The sequence below is a fragment of the Desmodus rotundus genome, chromosome X, assembly GCF_022682495.2.
Source record: "Desmodus rotundus isolate HL8 chromosome X, HLdesRot8A.1, whole genome shotgun sequence".
NCBI lineage: Eukaryota > Metazoa > Chordata > Mammalia > Chiroptera > Phyllostomidae > Desmodus > Desmodus rotundus.
The window spans coordinates 14,903,230-14,920,235 of record NC_071400.1 but is presented as its reverse complement, the minus strand read 5'-3'; the positions used below and the strand labels follow the sequence as shown (position 1 = coordinate 14,920,235).

The following is a 17,006-nucleotide window of genomic DNA, read 5'->3' as shown; positions in this document are numbered from 1 at the left end:
CTTGGGCAACACTGGACTGCTCTACCTAACTTGGCCTTAGCCATTTCCTGCCTGCCTGGCAAAAGGAGAATACATACCCCAATACAGTCAGAAACATACCAACTCACATTCCTTGATATAGGACCAGGATTGTGTAAGTCAGAGGTCAGCAAACTATGGTTCATAAACCAAATCTAGCCTGCCACCTGTTTTGTAAATAAAGTTTTACTGGAACACAGACCTGACCATGTGTTTCTGCACAGTCTGTGGCTTTTTTCATACTACAATGGCAAAGGTCAGTAATTGGAACAGAGACCATATGAACTTCAAAGCCTCACATATTTACTATCTGGCCCTTTATAGATAAAGTTTGCCAAACTGTGGTTCCAATTATATTGGGCCCAATACTGTGTCTTGTGTGATTTTCTAGGTCCTTCAACATTTTTCCACTTTAAATTCTACTCTTCTTTATATATTTACCAAGGCCATTATTAATATTAGCATTATTTTTCAGTTAGGACTTCTTATCTAGCCAGCTCTCACCAGACTTAAACAGGTCTCAGGTACAAAAGGTACTGCACTCACGGCTGCTGGGCACTTTAAAATATAAAACCTATTGATAATTTATTCATTCCTTAACCTGCGACCATCATGATCAGGCATCCATCGATCATGAGGTGTTGCATGCAGGGCAGTGTGGAGAACAGACACTGGGCTGGAAGCCTGGAAGCATCCTTTCTAATCCCAGTCTTTCCCATAACTTACTGAGTGGCTCAAGGGAAATTGCTTTCCATTTCTGGACTACAAGTTCCTCCTCTTAACCTGAGACCCTTTATGTTCTCTCCCAGTCCCATGACTCAGGTTCCAAAATCTATACAATATAAACTACTGTAGTCTAGCCGCATGACATCTGTCAAATAAAGAGGCTCCAATAAGACAGAGCATATAAACCAGTTAGCACATTGTGGGGGCACATAGCAAGCATTCAATAAACAGGTACAATTACTATCACCATGTATAAGTATTTGCTTTTTACTTTCTAAAAACTTAAATTACATTATCATCTTTTTAGACTATGATAGAGCACATTATTTTACATTACAAGACTTTAGGATACATTGCAGGCTGAAGAAAAGATGACATAAGAATATAAACTTATAGAAGAAATAGAAGGTGATTATGTCCATTACAAAAGGGCTTTTTACTTTACCAAATAAGTCATCAAAGGTTTCTCACAAAAAGAAAACTTCCCTAAGTAAATTTGAGTTGTTATATAACCATGTGATTTTTTTTTTTTTTTTTCCATTCAATTCTTCAAGATCTTTTCTACTGTGTAAAAAGTACCGCATGCTTGGTATGCATGCTTGGCACTGTTGACTTCTCTGAGCAATAACAGGATTTCAGAAGTAATTTGAGTAATACTGCATGGGAATACTAATCTTAAATGTCTGTAATCTGGAGCTAAAGCAAACTTTGACCTCTGTTGCAAGATCTGTAACCAAGCAGCCACCCTAAGAGGAACCTCTCCTGCAAGCATGTCAGCACCTTCCAGCTTACAGAGCACATTCCATACACAGAGGTGACCTTAAGCTGCCTGGTAACTCCACATAGGCACTCAATATTGAGTGCCCTCACTTGTCAGATGACTCCACAGAGTCACAGAGAAGTTTGGTGACTTACCCAGGGCCACCCATTTTGTCAGCCACAGAGGTGGTGGTTAAGGTCCAGTGCTACCTCTGTCTATGTCTTTAACATAAATTTGTCCAATTCCAATGCCACGAACTTCTAAAGGTTGGGCTTCACTTTTAGAGTCCCAGAGGTTTGTCATTTCCTGCTGAATGTGGTCTTATGTCCCTTGCACTTACAAACATTTAGGGTTGGATAGCGAAACAGCTTTCACAGATGGACTGGGAGCACAGGATAATCGTTTGGGCCACCAAGATGTTTATCCTCATTACTGTTTCTGGCAGCTGAATTAAATATTTTAATTATTCATTTTATTGGGCTCAGACTCAGAGAATATGGTAACAGAGATGGCAACTTCTAAGATCTAGTTAGGACTCTAAATAAAATGAAAACATGTGAAAGCTAGTACATAGACTTCAAATGGGACTCTGATATTCTTTATAAACAGATTTTAAACTCTTCATTGCCAAGTGTGAAGGAGCCAGGATTTGCTGATGCAAGCATGTCCCTGAAGAACAAGGAGGAGACCAAGAAGACTAAGAAGAAATGTTTGGGGAGGCAAGCTAGAGTCCCTGAGCAGCCACTCTGTAAAATCACTCCTGCACCTGCTGAACAGATGATGAACTCAAGCCTCAAGATATTTCCAGAAATCTTCAGAAGCTTGTAAATTATCCTTTTGTGAAGAGGCCATGTTATTTTTCATTGTTTATTCTACTTTTAATATGTATCAGACCCTGGGGATATAAAAGTGATTAAGATGCAGACCTACCCTTAAGGAGTACACATTAGAGTGAGGAGGAGTGGGGTGTGGACAAGTAAACTGACAAGTACAAAGTATGATAAATAGAGGCATATTCTAGGCACTATTATGACCCACACCTGGCCCCTTATAGTAATGCTTGTAGATATTATTTTATCACATCTAAAATTACAGTTGGGTGGGGAAGAATATTGTAACTTGTCCCTCTAAAATGACTTTCCTTGAAACAAAAGTAACTGGTTACATACAAGACACATCTTAAAAAGCCAAGGCAACAAATCAACTAGGCTCCACTGATGGAAAGTAATCAGAAAGCCTTAGTTCATCGATTAAATATGCCGATTGTAAAATATTTATCTTTCACTGCTGAAAAGAGAAGAATCCGGTTATGAAAGCTGGCCTCTCAGGCCATCTGCCATGGCTAAGCCTGAATCTCCAGTGAATCTTCAGGAGAGTTTAAAACAAATATTTATAGCCAGAAGATGTGGACTGGAGCAAAGAAACTCTATTTGGAGGGTTACCTCGGAAGGGCAGATGGGACTTTTTCCACGTAGTCCTCTGGGAGGGGCAAATGAATTAGAGGGACAGTTCAGGGGGTTGGGGTTAAGCGGATGGTTTCCATGGTGCCCAAGGTGTTGGGAAGGAATGCACCCAGCAAACTGTGGCGAAAGAACTGGGCCACCAGGCCCAATGTCATTAGGAGGGGGCGGGGTAAGAGGCAGGAGGGAGAGGAGGGGAGAGGTAAGAGGATGAGGGAGGCCCAGGGAGGCCCAGTGAAGCCTGGTGGGATGGAGGAGGGATGGTCACGTGGGCCCTAAGGGGTGAGGCCCCAAGCCAGCCAGGAGCAGACTGAGTCAGGGGAAGAGGCTACAGAAGAGTGAATTCTTTCCTGCACCAGGGGCTGAATGCGGCCAGAATGCCTTAGAACAAGTGAAGGCACCAGCGGCTAGGATGTGGCTGAGGGGTCTGCAGCTGGCCTGGGGGCAGCAGTCGGGGGCAGCGGGCCCCACAGAAAAGAGGGGGCAGTCTTGGAGGTGAGCACTGGAAGACCAACTTGTGGCTTTTATGCAGGCTTGAGTCTCAATTTCTTCTAAGACTGACCAACAGACTGAGACAAGTGCCCTATCAGCAGCTTCAGGGGACCAGCCGAGGCTATGGTCCCTTAAGAGTGCCACAATCCTCAGCACCAGTCCAGGGCTCCAGGAGAGGCCGTGGTTATGGTGAATGAAGATCCCAACCTAGCAGAGAGAGATGGCATCCCTGAGCAGGAGTTTGTGCTCCAGGCAGACCCCAGCATGTCTGCCCACCCCAGCATCTCTGTGTACCCCAGAAGTTCGACCCACCCCAGTACCTTGGCCCCACTGGGTGACTTGGCCAGCCCAAGTAGCTCAGCGCACCCTAGTAGCTCAGGACACAAGGACTTCACAGTGATCAAGGTGAGCAAGCACCGTTGGGCGGTGGTCCTGTTATTTAGCTGCCACTCAATGTGTAATGCCTTCCAGTGGATCCAGTATGGCTCCATTAGTAACATCTTCATGAACTTTTACAAGGTCAGTCCCTTTGCCATCGACTGGCTGTCCATGTGCTACATGCTGACCTACATCTTTCTACTACTACCAGTGGCCTGGCTGCTGGAAAAATTCGGCCTGCACACCATTGCCCTTGCAGGCTCCGCTCTCAACTGCCTGGGGGCCTGGGTGCAGTTGGGCAGTCTGCAGCCACATCTCTTCGCAGTCACATACTGGGCCAGGTCATCTGTTGTGTGGCCTAGGTCTTCATCCTGGGCATGCCCTCCCATATAGCTTCAGTCTAGTTTAGATCTAATGAGGTTTCAAAGGCCTGCTCCATAGCTGTCTTTGGTAATCAGCTTGGAATTGCAATTGGGCTCTTTGTCCCTCCTATTTTGGTACCCAATATCGAAGACAAAGACAAAGACAAGCTTGCCTACCACATCCGCCTCATGTTCTGCCTAATAGGAGGTTTTGCCACTCTTCTTTTTATCCTTGTCATCATCATATTCAAGGAGAAGCCTAAATATCCCCCCAGCAGGGCCCAGTCCCTGATCTATGCCTTGGCATCCCCTGATGCTTCGTACTTAAGAACCATCGCCCAGCTCTCCAAAAACCTCAACTTCGTACTGCTTGTCATCACCTATGGTCTGATTGCTGGGGCTTTTTATGCCTTGTTCACTCTGCTGAATCACATGGTTATCTTGCACTATCCAGGGGAAGAAGTGAAGGCTGGAAGAATCGGCCTGACCATCATCACTGCAGGAATGCTTGGGGTTGTGATCTCAGACATCTGGCTAGATAGGTCCAAAACCTACAAGGAGACAGTCCTGGTTATCTATATCATGACGCTGGTGGGCATGGTGGTATACACAATGACCTTGAACCTGGGACATCTGTGGTTAGTGTTTGTCACTGCTGGCACAATGGGCTTCTTTATGACTGGCTATCTCCCACTGGGATTTGAGTTTGCTGTGGAGCTGACATACCCAGAATCAGAAGGCATGTCATCTGGCCTCCTCAATGTGTCTGCCCAGGTATTTGGGATCATCTTCACCATCTCCCAGGGTCAGATTATCAGCAACTACGGAACCATGCATGGGAACATCTTTCTATGTGTCTTCCTTACCCTTGGGACAGCCCTCACTGCATTCATCAAGGCAGATCTCCGGAGGCAGAGAGTAAACAAAGAAAATCCTGAGAATAAACTCTGGGAGGAGGAGGAGAGCAATACCAGCAAAGTACCCACCACTGTGTCTAAGGAGCATCTCTGAGAGAAAAAGGTGGTTGCAACTCAGAACAAGGAGAACCCACCACCACCATCTTTTCAGTCAGCATAGCTCTTCCTACGAGCACAAAGGTCTTTGCAGGGCAGCTTTTGCAAGGAACTTGCTGGAATGTTTGTAGCTTGGACAGTAGTGCCCATGCCTCCTGGAACCCACTCAAGAACTTACATGGTCTGGTTGGGGGAAATCACACCTTTCACCAAATGCAGATTCCACTCCCACCTTCTTCCCCTCCCCTTTTAAGTTCTGGGAGCTGGTATTCAGAGAGGCTGGTGAGTAGTGGAGTCAGTCCTGGCTTGGTGCCTTGCCTTTCCTCCTCACCTCTGTCCCTCATGGAAAAAGCCTGCCAAATCATCATGGAAAGAAAGCTTATTCAGGATATTAACTTTTTCTAGTGTCTTAAGACCCTTAGAAGTCCAAATTCTGAGGAGCAGCAGCTGCTCTGGATGAGGGTCATTCTTGGGTCATCAGACTGACTGCTAAAATTCTGTAGGAGAGAAAGCTCCATTGAACAAACCCAAGGGCACTCTGGGCCTAAGTTTTTCTGCCCTAGTGTTGAGATCTGTCTCCCAACCCACTTTCCTAGGAGCTGATCAAACCAAACATCAATAAACTTGAGAAAAACTTTGTTGTGGCCATGAAGGAGAAACTGATTTGGGAGAGGTAACCACCCAGGTGTGTGAGGGAGCTGGAGGCTACCTTCTGAGTGTGTTTGTGGACACCTGTATTTGGGAACTCTGGTAGCTCGATTTGAATGGGAAGGTTCTTCTCTACAAAAGAACTCCTTGCCCAAAGATGCTGTGTGTGTTGCAGTCACTTCTGGTGCCTTTATCTGGACACTGCCTGGAGAAACTAAGGACTTGTTTTCTCTGGAGAGGGCAATACCAGCCAACTTCCTGTGATGTTTACTGAAAACAAACGATTCATCCCACCCTGAGAAATCCCAAAGCTGCTTCTGAGATGACAGGAAAGGAGCACAAGGAAAGGTGGCCCCTGAAGTGGGAATTGAGTCTCCTTGAATTAAGTATATCCCTCCTCTGGTGGGGACAGTACTTGCACACCCACCCCCCTCCAGCAATAACCTTTTATCAAATGTCCTAAATTTAAAGAGAATGCCTTTAAACCAGCCCAAGCTGACCTCCTCACCTGCCTAACCTGCTGTCTGACTCCACTCATGGGCCTAGACAGCATCTCCTGAAAATAAGGCATTTTGGTCATTTCTCTTGTACATTGAGGAGCTGCAAGCATGACCACTGCGCTGTTTTGCTGTGGCTACTGCCCTGGATTCAGAGTAAGGAGAAGCCTGCACTGGCAACAGTGCTGTGATGCTTGGCCACTGCCAGAGGAGCCAGGTATATGTTTGCGTGTGTGTGTACAGATACTCTGTACTTAATAAAAGAAGTTCCCTTCAGGTGGGGGAGTAAGTTAGGGGTGGAAGAGAAATGGAGAGAAAGTGTGCTTTAGTTTTTGACAAGGAGAAAGGTGTTTACTCTTCAGCCCTTTAAAATACAGGGTCTGGCAGATGTTAACGCCTGCTTGAGTGTGGTTGGTAGGGTAATAATATGGTTGTAATAATTTATTGTTTTAATTTGAACATTTCAGCTAAAATGTCGTATGGTGTGCTTGAATGTGATGTTGTTGTGTCACAGAATTACATGCTTATGATTTTGTATTAAAAGATTTTGTAATGAACAGGGGCGTTACTTTTGCCAGACCCTGTATATTAAAATGTTTACCAAATCCATTGCTTTACTTTAAAAACATAATTTGTATTTCCCATTTGTAAATCACATGTTTTAAGGCAATAAAAGATTGTCCAAAAATATATTTATAGAACTAACTGACGGATGAAAGTTGGAGGGAAGGAGGAGGAGAGAGAAAAGGAGGGAAGGAGATGCAACAGGGATGATTTTCTGCCTTTGCTGTCACCCTTCCTCTTCTGAGGGTTCTACTACATTTATAAACAGACAGATGCCTCTCAAAATATAAATTGCCATAAGGACACTGAGTAGAAGAAGAATGAGGAGGAGGAGGAAGACAATGATGAGAAGAAAGTGGAGAAAGAGAAGCAGCCGGCAGCAATAGCTATCATTTTATTGAATACCTAGTATCATCTCATTTAATTAATGGAAATGCTGTGTTGAAGTAGTAAGTATCCAAGAATGTGGATTCTGTAAGACTTGGCTGTGCCTCTTCCTAGCTGGACACTCCAGGCTTCAGTATTCTCATCTATAAAATTAAATAACAATTCCTGTCCTAACCATGTAAAAGACTGTGTAGACCAAATGAGGTAAAAGAAGTGAATAGACCGTGTAAACTCTAAAATACTGTACAAATGTCAGCGCCAATTTTTACTTTTTTATTGTATTTATTGGAGTTACATTGGTTAATAAAATTACATAGTTTTCAAGTGTACCATTCTATAATCTTCTGATTTTTAAATAATTTTATTTCCAACCTGGCCAGTGTGGCTCAGTTGGTTGGAGCATCATCCCATAAACTGTAAGGTGCTGGGTTTGATTCCTGGTCAGGGCACACACCTAGATTGTGGGTTTGGTCCCTGGTTGAGGCACTTACTAGAGACAACCAATTGATCTTTCTCTCACATCAATGTTTCTCTCTCTCTCTCTCTCTCTCTCTCTCTCTCTCTCTCTCTCTCTCTCTCCCCGCCCCCCTCCTTGCTTTCTCTCTCTCTAGAATCAATAAATTAAAATAACTAATTAAAAAATAATTATTTCCCACTATGGAATACTCTTTGACTTTGACATAAAATAATGTACCTTCTCAAGTCCCTTGTAAGTTGTAGTTCTGAGGAAGGAACAGTTTTGTTGTTTTCACATTAAATAAGGCACATAAAACTATGTATGAAAATTCATTCTGAAAGTCAAAAGTCACAAACCTAGAGAGTCCTGGTCACTGGAAGTTCTAAGCTATGGACAGACTGGTAAATATTCTAGTCTGGTTTCTGTGGGTTGGTGACATACAAGAGTGTTGCATCTCACTGAGTGAGGGTCAGGGGCACAGAGGAAAGGCATGTGATGGATTCAGCTTTAAGAGCATGCCAATTCAAAGCATGGTCAACATTTTACTTTATTATTCTCCTGTTCTTACAAAAGTCATACAAACTTATGATAGAAAAAAATAGAATATGCACATAAGAAAATAGAATCCACAAAAAAATCCTAACTGTACTACCTACATATAAACATGATTAATACTTTTAGTGTGTATTTCCAGATCTCATTCTATACATACAAATGTGGATTTTAAGCCTAAAATTATATTGAGTATTTTATTACAAAAGTAAGTGAGTTTTATAAAAAGAACAATATTAATCAATACCAAAAAAAGCTATTCTTCAATATGGTATTCTCTAGTTTTTAATCTCTTGATGGCTATCAAAACCAGGTCCTGTGGTGTGTGTCCCTGTTCAGGGAGATGGGACCAGCTCATTAGTGTTTATCAACAATCAACCCAGCAACGAAAATGACTCTCAGCTTTAAACACATGTCACATATGTTCAATACCAAGATAAATATACTTCAGTTCCAAGAAAAAGGGTAAGACCCATAAGATATAGGCCAGGAGACTTAATGTGCTTTCGGATGATGATGAAGATAAAAAAAGAATACATGAGAAGGGGGGAAGGAAGACAAAAAGACAAAACTATGCCTAAGATGTCATTCTCTCTTGAGAGAAGGAAGGCTTTGGAGTCAGGTAGACATGGCTTGGCATTTGAGCTCAGCCACTCACTAGTGGTATGACCACTCACTAGTGGTGTGACCATGGATCAGTGACTTTTCAGAGCACCCATTTCCTCACATGTGAAGTATGAATGGACAAGGACCGTAACTTCCTCATGGGGCTGTTCAGAGGCTCAAAGGAAACATTGGATGTTAAGTGCTTAGAATAGAGCCTGGTGCACAGAGAACTATAATGGTATTTCTTCTTGTGGCTGCCTCTGCAACTCAACCCAAGGAAGCTTCAGGTATATAAGCTGAAAGAATTTAGAGATCAGTGTATCCAAGCCCTTTACTCTCCAAGGAGAACACTAAAGCCCATACAGGGGAAGATAGTTTCCAATAACACATCTATTTTCAATTAATTCAGTAAATATTTATTGAGCATTTGGGCAAAACACTATTCTAGGAGTATGATCGGGGAGGCATAGGCAATAAAATGTGTTCTGTAGGTCAAGATGGTTACAATCTGTGCAGGTTACTTAATCTCATAGTCATATATTTTGTACTTATATTTGGAGTATAGGCTTACATATACAGAGTCCAGCAGAAGTGGTGCCTGCTTGAGTGTGGTTGATAGGGTAATAATATAGGTGTAATAATTTAGTATTAATTTGAACATTTCACCTAAAATGTCATATGGTGTGCTTGAATATGATATTCTTATGTTACAGAATTACATACTTATGATTTTGTACTAAAAGATTTTGTAATAAAAGGTGTTATTTGTGCCAGACCCCTATATATTCATTTTATTTATTTTTATATACTCATGTATTTAGAAGACTAGAGTAAGGCAAAGGTCATATTCCTACATCTTCATCTGTTTAGTCTTTTACTCCTGACAAGCAGTGTTCCAGTGTCCAGTCATTGGTTGTGTGGGTGTTGAGAGTCAATTGCAGTGGCTGGGGTGGTGGCCACCTCCCCCTGGACTGCAGCCCTCGCTGTATGTCCTGAAAGCCATTGCTCCAGTGGTAGCCTCCCGATTACCCATCTCCCTGGAGGTGAAAACAGGAGTGGCTCCCTTTGGTAGGCCAGTTCCATGCTGGTGTCATGGGCATCATGCCTGGAGACCCAGACCAGAGGCCCCACTTCTTCCCATCCAGGTGATTTTGTAAGTACTAATTGAACAGCTATACTTGCTTCAAACAGCAAGAGTAGCTTTTGATGCCTACAGATCACTGTTTACTGCTACAAATGAGTAAGATCTCAAAAAACAGAGGCAGAGTGTGGAGAGAGAATAAACACACCCCAGCTAGTGGGGACAGCCTGAGCAAAGGTGCGGAGCAGGGGTGTGCAGGATATAGTCAGGTGACCCTGAGAAGGGGCCTCCTGCCAGAGCAGACAATCACAGCTAGTCTTACAAAGGTTTGCTCTGGGGACTGATGCACCAAAATGAACCCTGCCATTATGTTATTAGACATCAGAGGGGACTGGGAATAATTGTACCATCCCAGGGAGCCAATGCTGGGGGATTCTCAGTACCATTACAACCCTCAAGAGTCCTCTTTTTTAAAAAGCCAATTTCATAGAAACAGAGAGTAGAATGATGTTTGCCAAAGGCTAAGAGGAGAGGAAAATAGAATAATGTAGGTCAAATGATACAAAGTTAAAGGTAGAAGAAGAAGAAGCTCTGCCCTGGCTGGTGTGGCTCAGTGGACTGAGTGCCAGCCTGTGAACCAAAAGGTCGCCACTTCGATTCCCAGTCAGGACACATGCTTGGGTTGCAGGCCAGGTCCCCAGTAGGGGGTGTGCAAGAGGCAACTGATCAATGTATCTCTCCCACACTGATGTTTCTCTCCCTCTCTTTCTCTATACCTTCCCCTCTCTCTAAAAGGAAATAGTAAAATCTTTAAAAATAATAAAAATAAAAGAGTAGATCTGTAGCATTCTCACCACACAAAAAAGTTACCTACATTAACTATGTGAGGTGATGAATGTGTTAATTATCTTGATTTTGGTAATCATTCTATGGTGTATATGTAAATCAAGTCATTACTTTGTACATTATATATATATATATACACAATTATATTTGTCAATTCTTCCTCAATAAAGGTTGTTTAAAAAAAAAAAGAGGTTTTTTTTTTTAGCCCTGGCTGGTGTGGCTCAGTGGACTGAGTGCTGGCCTGGGAACCAAGAGGTCACTGGTTCAATTCCCAGTCAGGGCACATGCCTGAATTGTGGGACAGGTCCCTAGTTAGTTAGGAGTGTGTGAGAGGCAACCATTTGATGTATCTCTCTGTTTCTCTCCATCTCTTTCTCCCTCTCTTCCCCTCTCTCTAAAAATAAATAAATAAAATCTTTTTTAAAAAACACTTCTCTTTTAGTACTAGGGAAAGAAATTTGGAGATATATGGTTGTGGCATCACTCCGTAGATGGAAGATGGTTTTAGCAAGCAGGATAAGGATAGAACCAAGGCTGCCTAACAATGAATGATTTCACTGCTTCTAAAAACAATTTTTTGATTAAAGTATATCAATACCAACTCTATTTTATAAGATTCCAGTATTTCTGCCAAGATAGTTCTGTCGCAGTGCCACAGAAAATTTCCCCAATGAAACTTTCAGTTTATGAATGCTATCTATTTCTAGAAAAAAAATGAGCTGTTATAAATGGAAAAAGTTTATATAAGAGAAACAAAACAACACCCAAAAATGAACAGTGCATTTAAAATAAAATGCTTCGGTACTGCCAGAAATGAGCATAACAAATAGCAAATACATTTGCCCCATTCTAAACTCCTTAGACATGAAGCATTTTTTCAATCTCTAATTTATGCCTGACATAAAATTTAATCTTTAAATTGCTGGATGAACAACAGCATTCCCCAGCTTCTTTTACATGGACAATAATACAAGTGAGCTGTGATGTGGCAGAAACACTGCAAAGTTCCACTCCATCACCATTTAGTAGTAGAAAGGATAGTAAATTCTAAGACCAATAAAAACTGGGGCCATATTTCTTTGACACTAAAAAGCAAACCAATGTCTACCATGCTTTGGGGAGACAGAAAAAGCACAAGCTTTAGAATCAAATACACATGGAATTGAGTCCTGGTTCCAATGCTTATTAGGTGCATGATCTCAGAACTATGTGGTAGTCTCTTTGAGGCTTGCTTTCCTCATCTGTAAAATGGGGATTATGGCACACCTACTTCACAGGGCTGTTATGAGAGTAAATAAAATAATGTTTGTAAAACCCTTAGCACAGTGCACAACATATAGTAAGGACTTAATTAACATAAACCACCAAGTTACCCTGCCTTTTTATAATAACAGCTTGGAGATATAATACACATTCCATAATATTCATCCATTTAAAATATGCAATTCTATGATTTTTTTGTATCAATTCACAGAATTGGGCAACTATCACCACAGTCTAATTCTCAGATACTCTTATCACCTCAAAAAGAAGGCTTTAACCCATTAGCAGTTACTATACTGCCTTTTTAATGCACATAAAAGATTGCTAAGACCTTGAGCTCTGGAGCTGGTCACAACTGAGCTCAAGTCCAAGCACTAATACTTGCTAGCAGTGTGATCCTCAGAAAGTTGCTGAACATACTGGGTCTCAGTTTCTTCACTGTAAGAGGGCAGTGATAATAGTACAAATCCTATAGGCCAGCTGTAAGGATCTGGAGAGAAATGCATATATATATCACCTGCCAGTAGCTGGCCCATGGTGAGCACTAGATAAATGGTAGCCATCATCATCATCACAATCCTCCTCGTTTTCATTCATTCTGCTTATTTTCCCCTACCCCTATTTCACCTGGCTTTCACTATCATTTCATAAAATGCATCCCCAGGACCTATAATAGGGCCTTGCACATAGTATGCACAATACATATTTCATGAACTAATTCACGGAGCCCTCCAATAACATCATTGATGGATTCCTGGGAACTGAAACCTTAAGGGAAACAACATACAATGAAACCAATTTTACCAGAGGCTAATTGATAGAAACAAGAGTTATATTCCTACAGCATATTTACAGTCACAAAATCATCAACAAACTCTTAAATAAAGGCCCAAAACACTTCTAATATTAAACACTGAAATAAACATGGGCTATCCATACATTTTTTAAATGAATAAAAACAAGTCAGATCTTTATTTTCCAACTTGCTCATTCCAGTTCAGGGTCTCAGGATGCCAGAGCCTCTCTGGGCACCTGAGGGCATGGGCGGGACCCCCCTGGACAGGCCACTCTTCCATCTCAGGGGCACTCACATCCCACACTCACTCAGACCGGGACAGTGTAGACTCACCCGTTCACCTCACATGCACATCTTTGGGATGCGGGGGGACACTGAAGGACCTGGAGAAGGCCCACACAGACATGGAGAGAAGGTGCAAACCCCACAGACAGTGAAGCTCGCTAGGAACTGATTTTTTTTAATCCACATTATATCAAAATGTTATTCAAGGATATGCTGTACTTAATTATGGAGAGGTTGTGTGTGTGCATGCACAGACTCACACACATGTGTGTATGTATCTTTTCATTTAGAGTAGGTTCTATTCCAGAAAAAAAAAATCAAAGAGGCTTCTTGAATAGTACTAAAACATTATGAAAGCAAAGGGAAATGTTCATATCTAACACCAACTAGAGGCAAGTTTATCCAAGGGCTGTGTCTATCGATGCTGATCCAAATTATTATAATCATTGTCTAAATTTGGCCACAGAGACCTAGTGGAATTCAGTCACATTCTAGAGCTCCAGACCAAGCCATCACTTCCCTCTCCACCAACCCTCCTCCTAACCTTCATGTGTATGAGCCTCCAGATTCTCCAATAGCTCTGAGAAGGTTCTTATCAGAGGCTCACAAAGCTAGAAGGTTATGAAGCTATGAGTCAAAGCCAGGTCATCTGACTCCAAGGTCCATGCTGTCTTGGCTACATCATGCTGCTGCCTTATTAAAATCTTAATGTCTTCTCAGGAATCAAAAAAATATACTTGCCTCCTCATGCATTCTGCAGTGGTGGCAGGTAACACTGAATTAGAAAAACTCTACTAAAAAAATATAACCTTTTCATACCAGATGTTGCTAATTCAAACCAGGTTTGGGTTGACTGTACTTGAGTTATTTGAAATACATGGTGAAATTATAATGATTCACCTCTTTACTCTTGAGTAAGAGTCCATTCACAATTCCCCATACTCAGTAAGAATCCCTTTTATGTGCTGCATAAGTGGCAGCATGATAGAGCAGAAAGAACACTAGAGTGGGAGTCAGGTGGTACGGCTGCTATCTGCCAGCTTTGGCCAAGTGCCTTTGTTGCTCTGAATCTCCATTTCCTCTTCCTGGGAAATGAGTAGACTGCACCAGGGATGACTAAGGGCCTTTCCGGCTCTAATACTCTCGGATACTCTGATGTCTCTAGGCAAAGCAAAACTGACTTCGGATTCTCTTAACACCCACTTAATTTAAATAATTAATGTCTTTACAGCCTTGGATGTCAAGTCATCAAGTGACTTGATCATGAACTGTTCGGAGAAAATCACAGAGCTCAGGTCTCTACCCAAGGCCATAGGGCCCAGTTACCTGGAATCTGGTTTACTAAAGAGAATGGGAGAAAATGCATGGGCACCATAGGAATGCCCTTTTTATAGAATGATTTGCCTCAGAGGGTCCGTATTATTTTACCTTGAAGTAAACAACTTCCATCATGCAAAAAAGAGAACTGGATCTGCTTTAGAAAATACAATTATCTAAAATCTAGATGTATGGTGGTATTTTATTAACATTCCAGGACAGTGCGAAAAATAAAATATAATCTGGATGTACAAAATAGATGAATTTGGGACAAATGTTCACACTACCAAAGGGCATGAGGTTGAAGTCCAATAGGACTTCATGGATTCAAATCTTGGCTCTGACACTGAAATGCTAGGAATGTGAGCTCCAGCCAGTTCTGTTCAACCACTGGACATTTATTGGGTACTGACTGAATGCTACGTCCTGGGTAAGGGCATAGGGCTATCAAACTCAGTACAATCAGTCCCTGCTCACTAAGATCTCATTGTTTCATGGATGAAACAGACACTTGAACAAGAAGCTTTCCTGGAGGCAGTGACACCTGAGCAAGAGTATAAACTTGCTTACCCAAACTCTACAAGCCTCTGCTGTTTCCTTGCCTGTTCAGTGGGGGAAATGAAGTCCGCCTCACAACACTAATGTGGGAGCTCAGTAAGGCAACTGGTGAGAAACTGAACACAGTAAAAAACCCATAATAATAATGCCAATGATGTTTTCTCAATCTTACATAAAATGTGACATATATAATCTACTTATTTTTATGTGATTTGTTTTCTGTCTTACCCCACTAGAATGTCCTACATGACAACAGTGATTTTTGAAGTGTTCTTAAATAGGAGGGAAGAAAGGAAGGAAGGAAGGAAGGAAGGAAAGAAGGAAGGAAGGAAGGAAGGAAGGAAGGAAGGAAGATCAGTCATTTTTAAAACTTTGTTATTTTTATGGAACTGCCTTTTGACCCAGCAATTCCACTGCTGGGATTATACCCTAAGACCGTATGTACCCCAATGTTAATAGCAGTGCAATTTACAAGAGCCAAGCACTGGAAGCAACCTATGTGCCCACCAGTAAATGAATGGGTCAAAAAACTGTGGTACATTTACACAATGGAATACTACACAACAGAAAGGAAGAAGGAGCTCCTACCCTTTGTGACAGCATGGGTGGAACTGGAGAGCATTATGCTAAGTGAAATAAGCCAGGTGCTGAAAGACAAATACCATATGATCTCACCTATAAGTAGAACCTAATCAACAAAGCAAACAAGCAAGCAAAATATAACCAGAGACATTGAAATTAAGAACAAACTGACAGTAACCAGAAGGGAGGTGGGTGGAAAATAATGGGGGAAAGAAGGGGAAGGGTCATCAAGGAACATGTATAAAGGACCCATGGACAAAGCCAAAGGAGGGACAGGACTGAGGGTAGGAGGCAGGGGTATGTGGGGTGGGTGAGAGAACTGGGGGGAAATGGAGACAACTGTACCTGAACAAAAATAAAAATAATAAAAATAAATCTGCTATTTTAGCAAATTCCATAAAATTCTGCAAGTTGACTATCTAACATCCATTCTCTCGTTCTTTTTTACTAACAAAACCCTCATTTTATTCAGTGTGGTCACATGTCCAGCTCAAAGACAGCATTCCCAGCCTCCTTTGTAACTGGCACAAAAACAGCCTCGTTTGAGTTGTTGGGTGGGGCATCCAAGATTGCTCTCAAAGGAACCGACTTAGCTGGGAAATAGGCCCTTTTGCCTCCTCTATCTCCTTCTTCCTCCTTCCTTACTAGAAAGCCAGCAGGTCTCCTGGACCAAGAACTAACCATAAGGATGGAAGCCCCATTCTAAATCTAGAGTACCTGGAGAAGCAGAAACCTAGAAGGTGCCTGTGTCCTGATGACACTGTAACTGTGCAGAAACTTTACTTCTTTAATATGACCTTTTTCCTTTCTTTCCTTTTGATTCAAACTGGCCTGGTCCAGCACCCTGACTCACCTGCCTCCCTCTCCCTTGCCCGTCCACTCCCTTAAGCATTAAGCCCTCAGGACAATGAGGTTCTGATCAGCCTCAAATAATCTCAGGAACAAAGCATCAGGTCTGTTGACCAGAGAGACACTTTCAGTCAAACTAGGGATAACATCTAGGCCTCAGCTGTGTTTCAGCTCCAGGCCCAGAAACACAGCAAAACCAGACCATGCAATGCCATGGCTACATCTGGACCAGCTGTGCCAATCACCTACCCTAGTGCTGACCACTCAGTAGAGGTCACAACCCTGACTCCCTTAGTCACCATGACTAATGACCTCTTCCCAGTATAACCCGTCCCCTAGAAGCCATTGGGCAGCCAGGTCTTTGAGCATTAGCTCACCTGTGACTCTGGGCATGGGCTACTATCTAAAAATAAACCCTTACTTTCTTTGCTGCAAACTCCTGTTCGTGTCTTATTGGGCTTTGAAGTCTGTAGGCAAGTGGACCCCTGTTGTTAGTCCAGTAACAACAT

General features: G+C 42.3%; 1 protein-coding gene and 1 pseudogene across 6 annotated transcripts in view; one reads left to right on the top strand and one right to left on the bottom strand.

Annotated features, from left to right (window-relative positions):
* The window catches only part of FGF13 (fibroblast growth factor 13), a 579,899-nt gene that overhangs the window by 462,348 nt on the left and 100,545 nt on the right, over nucleotides 1-17,006 (bottom strand). The window lies entirely within an intron of this gene.
* LOC112299982 (choline/ethanolamine transporter FLVCR2 pseudogene) lies at nucleotides 3,643-5,207 on the top strand (annotated as a pseudogene).